At 36.1% G+C, this 11,445-nt stretch overlaps 1 long non-coding RNA gene across 1 annotated transcript; it reads right to left on the bottom strand.

The window, feature by feature from the left end:
• Nucleotides 1–401: 401 nt before the first annotated feature.
• On the bottom strand, nucleotides 402–8,027 carry LOC140162203 (uncharacterized). The gene is made up of 3 exons (XR_011860221.1): nucleotides 7,663–8,027; nucleotides 4,200–4,288; nucleotides 402–486 (listed from the first exon to the last, which is right to left on the bottom strand). It is a non-coding gene; the product is annotated as an uncharacterized lncRNA (long non-coding RNA).
• Between the last annotated feature and the right edge of the window lie 3,418 nt (nucleotides 8,028–11,445).

Raw genomic sequence — 11,445 nt, 5'->3', positions numbered from 1 at the left:
GTAAACATGGTAAAGAGCAAATTTAAATAATGGGGTCATTGGGAGAGAGACCGACTGTTTCGACCTAACTAAATTAGGTGGGCATTGGGCGAGAATATGACTTTTCTAGTTCTAAATGCTTTCAAGTTGCTTTTATTTTGACATAACAAAAGCAGTGATAAATGAGAGCTTGACTTGGCACCCCAGTCCCGGACTTGGCTCAGATAGATACAAAGGGACTCGGCTCTGTCTTGGATAAGGTGGACTGGTGTACAAGTCTCTCAAAGTTGTTATAAATCGTATGAATTTACAGATTTACAGCTATGTATGTAATGCATCATAGTTCTGATTTCAACTTACTTGACTGCTGAATTCAGGGTTTTTAATATACACCCATTTCCCCAAGTTGAGCCAATTTCAGATTGCTTGATAAGTGGTCAAAAGAATGCCGGTTGTTTGTCTCCGTAAGCCCTTCTGACACTTCCTAGTATCTCTTCAACATTTCCCCTGTAAATAACAAAAAAACAACACAACAATTACATGTATATGTATGCCATTTATTCTTGGAAAGAAAAGAAATATACTTAACAATGCATATGATACAGTATTTAACACGAAACGCTTTTAACAGAAAACGTTTAAATGTCAAGTTAGAGGGTATGTAAATTTAATAACATTTAGAAAATATTTTTGAATTCTTTTTGGCAAAACAATCTAAGACAATGTTATCAAGTGTTGACAAAATGTTTTTCAAACATGTTTCCTAAAATGTTTTACAATAATATTTTTACAACATTTTTGTATTGTTTAAAGGAGTATTTTGTGATCCTAGCATGCTCTTATTATGACATTTGTCAGTAGATATCCACGAAAAAAGCTTATTCCCAAAATTTCAGTTGATTCCGATTTTGCGTAAACTTGTGAGTTATGCATGATTATGTGTATTACACTGCTCCATAGACAATGTGTTGTAATTTCGTTTTATATCATGATTACAGTGACTTTTGCCGTGTGATAGCTTTTATTATATCATGATTACAGTGACTTTAGCCATGTGATAGTTTTTACTTTGACTGCTCTATTTCACTTGGCTACGCCTGGTGAAATAGAAAAGTCAAAATTTGACCTCATGATATATTTTGTACTATCACACTCATAGGCAGGTAATATTTGTATATTATATCACTCATTATAAATTCTAGACAGTTCATTGGTTGATTACCATTTATCATTTTTACTATCACCCTCTCCGTGTGATAGTCTTTACCATCATGTGCTCTGCCGTAGTGCGCCTGCGCTAACCCGTGCGCTGACTCTTGGACTCGCCGATTTAGTTATGGGGTGGACCCCAAAATGTGAAGTATATCACGGCAAAACATGGTGTTATGTTGATGAAAAATGTATTTCCTACCTTAAATAGTATTTTAGTAATAGAATTTATGCATGAGTGATATAAAACAAATATTAACTGTCTTAAATTTATGTAATGATCGAAATATAATCACTCGGTGAAAGATGTATTGTTCCATTCAACTCGCCGTTCCGGCTCGTGGAATGGAACAATCCATCTTTCACCTCGTGATTATATTTCGACCATCACACTCATAGACAGTTAATATTTGTATACTATCACATGGCATGAATAGTAAAAATATATCAATTGGTCAAATTTTGACTGATCTATTTCACTCGGCTACGGCTACGCCTTGTGAAATAGAAAAGCCCAAATTTGACCTCATTATATATTTTGTACTATCACACTCATAAAGGCATGTAATATTTGTATACTGGTATACCAGAACGAAATTCAAATTTCAAAATATCTTTGCTAAACGAATTAATCTGCAAGAAATATTTTGTACATAAACATTATGTACCCAGAGGTTTCCAATGATATAAAAATCTAAACTTTTTTTGAGAAAAGTGGGGGGATGTTGCTGTGGATCACGAAATGCCCTTTTAAGATGTTTTGAATGCATTTAAAAATATTTTTGGTCTAGCCTGGACTCTTACATAAATGTTAGTTTTGACATGCAAAATGTTGCCTTTTTCTGCAATTAAGTTAAAACATTTAACTATCTAGTTACCTTTAGGTGTCATCGGTTGCAAAATAGACTTAAAAGTAGATTAGAAAGTACTTTCAAGAGCACTCTCACTCAGAAGGACAATGAAAAATAAAACTTTTGCCTGTTACCATGGCAACAAGCAAAAATTTACAGTATCACCCAAAGTGATAGTGTCCAATTATCTTTCATCAAAAAAAATTAGCCAAAGCAAAAATATTTTCTTGACCGATCACGCTGAGGGTAAATATTTAGGTGCACTAATTACCTACTGCAACTGATTGAGAAAACAATGTGAGGATCAGTATAATTTGGGAGGGTAAAATAATGTATAAGCTGTAAAATATGCAAGTGTCTGTCATGTATAACATACAAATTTTCAAAAAAAATTAAAAATTTGAAATACGAACATCAACTCATTTCTTTATTTTTTTAAATGTGTCTGTCAAAAGTAACATAAGCAATATAACATACGCAAGTTTGACGAACACCACTTCACCATTGATTATACCATCAAAATGCCTTCTCCACACAAAGTGATGTTGTTACAAAGCTGGGTGTCAGGTGTGGCTAATGTTGCATTGTTATATCAACCTAGTTTAGTAGGAATTACAATACCATCTTGCGTGTGTTATTGTTTGACAGACATTTTGAGGCATGTTTTTAAATTGGTATATGTTCAAAATTGTTAATTGAATGTACTATAGAGAAAAAGTAATTTTTAATAGTTTTACCCTTTAGTTTTTGGTTTTAATCATTGTTCAGAACAAAACTGATGGCCTACCTAGATCAAAAGACATAAATAACATATTATATAGGCAAGACTAAATTTCAAGTGTGTATAGGTTTGGCAAACTGGCCTTGCCTATTTTGGTATTCATAGAATATGTTATTTCCTATTGTAAAGGGGCCTACATGTACTGTGCAATGTTACAAAATCATGCTGTGAAAAGAGGTTATTTTGACAACACCATATTTGTTCAAAGAGGTATTTTGACAACTATTTTTTAATATAATAGTAAAGGTCATGCATCATGAATTGGGAGCAAAACGTGACACATGCTCAAAATTAGAAAAATAAACACGCTTATGATTGTAGTTCATCTTAGATTCGAATTGTCGGAAACCTAATTTTTTTTATTTCATTATAAAATGTCCAAACACACTACTCATCAGTAAAATTAAAATTAAAAATGTTAATTAAATATTATCCACAAAATTTTGTAAAATGGAAACTAAAAGGGCTGGACATACACATGTTTGTTTGTTGTTGTTTTTTTTGTTGTTGTTTGTTTGTTTTTCTTTCAGTGAAGCAGCATGATGCTTACTGCCTAATGAGAAGAAAATGACATGTGTGCTTTTTGAGCATGCCAAACCCATTTAGTAGTGGGTTCTTAGTGATTTGTTCTTGTGCACTTCTGATCAATACATTGGTATAGCTCTTTTGACTTTTTATTTGACGCTTTGACATGTATGAAATTATGACCCATGCACCTATCCTGAAAATCGAACATCAATATCCACCCATCCATTCACAAGATACAGCATCTGGAGGGATGGAAGCTAAGACATTGCAAAAACAGTATGCCTCATGGTGGAGAAATAAAAAAATCAGAGTAGCACTTCAACTGCCATGCAATCTTTGTTTTGTTTACATCACATCTATATGCGACTTTGACTGTGTTGGACATACATGCAGATTTGCACTGAATCACACATTTGCAAAGTGTGCGCATTTAAGCCCAATATTTCGCATTGACGCATTATTGTAGACTCACATTTTACTGTAAATAGGCTTATAGCTGTCTATTTAGCCATACAATAGTAAAATACATACACACATGTTAAGACATAGGAAGCCATATTGATAATGCTGGGACACAAAATTTGGGACATTCAGGCGAGCATACTTTTCCTCATAGCATTGCCAATAGTAGGCCCACTCATTTTTTAAGTTAAATGATTCTCTTTTTAATGAAAGCAATTTCAGATGAATTTATTAAATTTCAAAATTTTCTGAACATGCCTTAAACTGAGCGACTCCCCGCAGGTATATCAGCAAGCTGGACAATCAAATAGAAATTCTTGTGGTTTGCAGAAACTTGTAAGCTATACATGTACATTTCATCTTGTCAAAAACAAAAATTATTTACTGACCTGACAGTTTCAACCATACATATTGGACGATGGCCATTGTTCTTCAGGAGGGATGTCGGTCCAACTTCTGTTTCCAAACTGAAATACATCTATCAAAACCAAATATAAATAGAGTGTATCATGATTCATGACCATATTGTCATTGTAATATCAGTGACTGCTGAATTTGCAATCATGTCAATTATAGACTGCAATTATACACAAGCAGGTAAAGCCGGGAGGTAAGGGTACGGTATGCATGCATTTGTTGGCTGTTCTTATCTTTCTGCTGAGAAGGTTATGATATACATGTACATCTCAATGTAGAGTGGCTATGGAGCATAAATCTGGGTCAATATGTGTGCAAGGTGGTGGAAAAAAAAAGGGGGTAATCAGTTTCACAATCACTTGTGTGTTTTTACCCATTTTTTCCACAATTCTCCAGGGCTGCTGAGTGTCGAGTCGAATTTTCACTGCCGGCAATCATCAAGACCCAATGTCAAAAAGGTTTTGATGATAAAGTCAATAATATTAAGTTCAAAGAATATGGCAGAACAAAAGTATGTATAATTTGTGCTTTTGAAATATTTTAAACTTGGTTTTTGCCAACGGACAGGTGCTAATTTGGAGTCCTGGCGATTTTGCACACCAGAGCATGTATGCAATTCCATTTCAACTTTTAAAAATGATATGAACGAGAAGTGTTCTTGATTTCACACCTGTAGGTTCTGTAATTACACACATTTATATTCACTACTTGCATGGTTCCGACATTTTATGTACAAGGAGAGCCTCAAACTGACAATATCTGACATCACATGAAAGGAATAATCACATAACTTTACACACAATGAAATATGACTGGTTCGCTTCTCATATTCATGCATGCTGCCAGTGTGAGGCTCTATCCGCGCACATTGTGATATAAAATTGGATCGGTTGAGCCCATATTTATTGGTCGAGCTATGAGTTTTAAAATATTGGACGAGACGTAGTCGAGTCCAATATTTTACAACTCATAGCGAGACCAATAAATATTATCATTATTATGTTTTGGATCCAATATTATCACAACTTGGATCCATCAAAACATAATAATGCATAATGGCGGAATCGTGCAAGTAGTGAATAGGAACTTGCCTTTGTATTCAAATGGTTAATTCAAAGAAACAGTTCCCATATTTTGACTGCAGTGTCTTTTAAAGCACATGGCCTTATTAAGCGGTTAATACAAACTATACTATACGGCTAGGGTATTGCCAAACTTTACACAAAGCCGAGCAAGCTAAAGTATTGGTGCACATTCATGCATCATGTTATGCAAATCTCTACCATTCAATAACCGATCACTTGAATGAACATGGCGAATAGAAATGATGGACATCGAAGTTGTGTAGCTGCATATAATGCATGAATTATAGTCATCATCATGAATACATTGTACATGTAGACTGCTTATGCAGTGCACTGGCAGACTGTTATGTACGACATGGGCCATACGGATGATACGGGCCCAGCGCAGAGCAATTTATTGCTTTGACTTCTTCTTAGATTATTAATTTTTCTTCATACATGTAGCTGGATGAAAATCTTATTTCAGTATACCTTTACCATCAGGTCTTGACTCCCAACTCAGAAAGCAAAGTGACATTTCTGTTCTGATATGTTCTACATGCAGGCTAGGCTGATGCATGTACCTGGATGATTGTTTTTTCTTCCTATCGGCAGGATGTAGGCAATTGGTGATAACGGTGCACAACACTAAATCGGCTTGCTATTAATTGTGTCAATTAGGCCCTTAAATGCTAAAGGTGCACAACACTAAATCATCTTGCTAAATATCATGGACACTTATTATAATTCCATTGATTTAAAATCATTTGTTTTTAAAACATAGGGAATTGTCACAGCAACTTACTCAGTGATCCAGAGAGTCTATCCTAAAACCTCATGGTATCAAGACATGAGTGACAATCCTTTATCAAGGCTCGCATGAGATTTAGCTCCTAGACTAAAAATGTAGGCCCTAGGCAATCTTTACTCAAAAGATACAGTTGACTCATCAAAATAACTTTCAATCAAATTTCAACATTTCACAATAAAAATAACATCAGTTGCAAAACAGTCAACGCTACCAGGTAATCAACCGAAAACAATAAGCATATATTCTAGCATGGGCGTCAATCCCTGGGGGGGCCAGGGGATGAGTGCCCCCCCATTTCATCAAAATGCACCACATGTCAAGCCGGATTGGCGCTAAATGCACTCAATCATTGAATGTGTAATGTATCGTGTGTGCACATTCGAAGCTAGACTAGAGTTCTTGAACTCATTATGCTCTAATTATATAGCAATCGAGTGCAGCTTTGCATTTGAACCCCCCGGTCATCATGCATATGTTGTGCATTAGATTTTAAAAATCATGACATCGTATCATGGTATGTGTGCCTTATTTTGTGCAATTTCACTCCCCACAAGTGATATCCACAATTACGCATTTAATACATGTACTTTAGTATAATTAATTCAAATGTACCACGCTTATAGAGTTCCTCAAGTGAGTCAAGTCCAAGATTACTCGAGAACTCTTGCATCAAATTTGCACAGTTACGCATTCGATGCTAAAGTATACTATCGTTTTTCGGTCGGTACTCAGTGGTGACATTTTTTGCAATGGATGTTATTTTATTCTGTCTTGAAATTTGAACGAAAGTTACATGTATATTGATGAGTCAACTGTATCTTTTGAATGAAGATTGTCTCTTTTGAACAGTCCAAAATTTTTGTTCAAATGCAATTTTAGCAAAATTTTTGATGCGATCACCCGTCATGATCGACTGTGTTTACTTCTGAACTTCCATTGCTTTACAGTGTCATGCTTCAGCGAATCAGACTAGATTTTGAATGCTCATCGATGAGCAAATCCGTGGCTAGACTTCTCGAGCATCCAACTCCACTTCTCGAGCATCCAACTCCAAGAAGAATCATCTTGAAATACATGGAATATATACATCATACATTATCATACCATTAACCGGCCAGGGGGCACGTACCTGACGTTAAAATCACAATGAAATCACATTGAAATTTCGACATCGAAATCAATTTCGATGTCGAAATCAGGTTGAAATCATGCTGTATTTGTAAAAGGACTTCAACCTGATGGACTTAATAGGCCTACGTATGTTGTATCATCGTTGAAATTTCAACCTGATTTCAACTAACCTCTACTATCTAGGTTGAAAACCTATGTTATGTACGTATTTAGGTCTACCACGAGTACAGTTCTATACACATGGTTTTTAATATATTCAATCATGATTATTAGTCAGTACACACGGCAGTAATTATAATGGCAGTATTAAAAGTATGTCATACCATGACATACATGTACATGTACAGCTATTTATTTTATATGGGCCTTTTAATTTTATAAAATTTGATTTGGCAAGCATATGAAAACACATCTGATTCAATATCATACCTTGGGTCGTATAAAGCATACTAGATACTGGTCTCCTTGTCAATGACAATTCGCAGAACAACGACGTGATTTAGATAGCAAATCAATTTGATCGAAATGATGCGACCACAATTTGCTGGGTATGACTGCCGAATTCCACAGCCGAGCCACACACTCACACACCCCTTCGTCGACCGGCGTCCATGTCTTGGTCCAACTCGGCTTTCTGTGGACTACTAACGTTGCCAGTGAACCAGCGACATAATATTTTGCCATATTTTGTTTTATTCGGTAACCAAAAAATGACATTTCTGGGTGAAACATCACACAAAATACAAAATTCACTCCGTGAATCAAGTTGACATCGGTAAAACATTCACGTAGTACGAGGCTGATTTCGCTGATTTGACGGTTCGCGGTGTTCTATTGGTTCCCGATTATAGTCACAGATCGCGAAATACAACTACTTTGTAAATGTATTTTGCGATCTCGCTAGTAGGGATCGCAAAATGACAAAACGAGATAGCAAAATGACAGATATGGGCTAGATCGCGAAATTCACTTGTCGTGCTCGCTCTCTCTCTCTCTCTCTCTCTCTCTCTCTCTCTCTCTCTCTCTCTCTCTCTCTCTCTCTCTCTCTCTCTCTCTCTCTCTCTCTCTCTCTCTCTCTCTCTCTCTTCTCTTGGAGAAGTGAGCACCGTAACAACTTGCCCGTATAACACTAGTGGTCTTCCTTCTTCTAAGATACTTTTGATTTTCTCGACAAAATATAATATTCTGCTTAGTGTACTCGGCACAAAATACACTTCATAATTACAGCATGACAACAAGCAAAGCAATTTGTTAGCTGAAGACTTCCGTGGAAAAGGTGTATAATTGGTACCAACATTCAGGTGTAAGAAACATAGTAGACCCTATCTTCGTTTTTGGGGTGTAACGGATAAGACATTACCCTTTATTTCTTAAATAAAAGCCGCGAATCATAATCTTCACTCTTTGTGGGTGAACGTCTAAGTGACAACAGTTCATAGGTCATTTTCAATAATTTTTATGAAATGTGAATGTTCTTGACCTATATGAAAATGAAAATGAATAGATCAGACCTTTTATATTCATAAAACTTCTTCTGAACACTTAGTTATTTCTTCCACTGGAGTCATCAATTACAATTAAATTTATTGCACTAGCATTGACAACTCTGCGATCTCATGAGATAGGACCTTAAACCATGCATACTCAAACCAGTGATATTTTTCGTATTGCATAGCAAGCAGGGGATAACTAATAGCTAAATAAGTAGTGAACCGTCTTTCAAAGAGGTAAGTCGTGTTTATTTTGCTCTGAGCTTTGTTTGCTACGGAGTTCTATTTGAACTTGCCTTCAGTTTTTTACTTGAATTTTTTTAAACTACAGTATGTGGTTTTCGTTATTTGCTTTTATATTTTAGTGTCTGTCCCTGAAGAAGAGCAGTTCATCTGCTCGAAACGTCGCTTGTATTTTTGTTAACTTTGTCTACCATCCCCGTGGTTTTGGATTTTTTCTAGTGCAGACGTAACAGTGTATGTACACCATTCTGGTTTACATACTGCATTAATTTTTTATCTTGTCTTTGTTCCCCACACCAAGTTGGTATACCTGGCTCGAATCTTTTTTGTTTTTATATATTCTAGGAATCCTCTTGTATCATCCTTTGATCCTTGGTGTGTTTTATACCGTGTCCGTTGGAGGCACCATTACCTACTTTGTAATAATTAAAAGTAAATGTAAAATTGTGTAGGCCTATATAATAAAAGTATACATACTGACCGGTATGTGTAACTCAACATAGCTGTTTAATCCTACTTCATGACCTGCAAACGGTATATTTGAGTGATGTGGAGAATAATATTGACTATTATCAGATGGGTAAAAACCAGTAAATGCGTACCATTTAAAAAATTAGACTTTAGTCTAAGCTTCCAGAAAAGGAAGTTTTATAATTTATTATGTTAATATTATGCAAATTTGCTCATGCATAATTTATAAGTGCATCAATTTTGCATTTTAATCTTGTTTTAAATAAACCAATCTGTTCCTACGTAGAATTGCAGAAGGAAATAGTTGGTTTGGGGAAATTATGCAATTTTATTGTTATTTTGTTAGAGCAAATTATGGCCTAAAAATGCTATACAAAGGCCAGTTTCCAACAATCGAAAAATGTATTCATTAAAATTAAGGAATATTGCAAGAAGTTCTAGGGGTCATTTATGATTCACCAACAGAGATTAATGTCTATTGTTAAAAGTAGATTACCCAGGCAAATTCGCTACTGGTTGCTATGCAAATCAGGCCATGAATATGGCATGTTCATGGCATGAACAAGGCAAGAAATTCTGATTCTTTTGTTTTGTATATGGCATGAAAATTCTCTCTCAAGAATTCATGGGTGGTTAATTAGGAATTAAGAAATGTATGGGCATGGAAGTAGAGAAAATTTGACATTGACCGCGATTCATGCCCATGAGTTACCAAAGAACATGCCCTGAACATGTCAAGGCTCTGACTAAACGCATGACAAAAACAAACAAACAAAACAAAACATGCAAGGGCATGAATATTCATGCGTGAGCATGAACAACCCATCAACATTTCCCAAATCCACGAAAATTCATGCCCGTTGTTAGCGAAAATAGGGCATGTTCTTGGCATGTTCATGGGTATGACGCATGCCTAAATTTTTGCCTGGGATTATTTTTTAGTGAATCTACTTGTTTCCAGGGTATTCTTTTTATGACAACATTAATTCTCTCACTGCCCAATACTTTTAATTGGCTCTTTGAATGTTGCGATGCTTAATATGACACCTTCGACATGACAAGGCACGCAATAAGGACAGTAAAACCTCGCATCATGTGCACGCCCGAATTTTTCAGCTGTTCTCTTTCCTTGTGGTTACAACCCGAATCCTGGCAACAACTAACGCACTTGGTGATATTGCCTTCAGCTATTGTCTGGCACAGGTACGGCATATCATCACTTTGACACTCTTGGCGCGGAAAGCAGCCACGTGACATGTTGTGGAACTTGCCATGTTGCTCGTAAACAACGGCCTGCGTAGTTAAGAAAGATGATAAAGAAAAATTAAATTGTAAGCGGTAAGGCCTATACAATTATCCGATTTGCACGAAATAAATTGGTCCCTCGGTCCAATAGCTCATGAAAACACTGCCCTGTGGGCCCAGAGGACATATCACCAATGTCAGCCAGATTGACTCAATGCTATCACCAATCCATATCGTTACCTTTTTTGTTCAGCTATATATTACCGTATATATTATGTCCAAGTCTGAAGTCCTAAAAGTGTTATAAATGCGAACCCGTGTAATGAATAAGTTCACTTTTGACATTGGACGAAAATGGTCAAAAAAGGGGGTTTAAAGTCTAAAACGATTATAGGGAAGCAAGGAGAGGACATGATGTCATACAGGTAGAAGCTCCTCCTTGGTCACCCCATCCATACCACTTATACTATAGCTACGCCACTGGGCCCTTTTAGCAACTTACCCCACATCTGACCTGATCTTCACTGCACTCTTCAACTTCATGTGTTTTAGCATCTTGCGCTTCTGTACATGGGTTGCACTTGTTTGACGCGCTGCAACTGTAACAACTTAAAGGCTAGAGAGAAAGAACAAAAATCATAATTATATCCTGATATTAGGTTATCGGATCACTGGGTTAGGACGAATTCCATGAAGTATGTAATGATACTCTAACTCTGCATCTGCTACAGCGTAAACACAAAGGCACGTAACGCCATGCGAT

This window comes from Amphiura filiformis, chromosome 10 (genome assembly GCF_039555335.1).
Source record: "Amphiura filiformis chromosome 10, Afil_fr2py, whole genome shotgun sequence".
Taxonomy (NCBI): domain Eukaryota; kingdom Metazoa; phylum Echinodermata; class Ophiuroidea; order Amphilepidida; family Amphiuridae; genus Amphiura; species Amphiura filiformis.
This window is presented reverse-complemented; position numbering and strand designations above follow the sequence as displayed.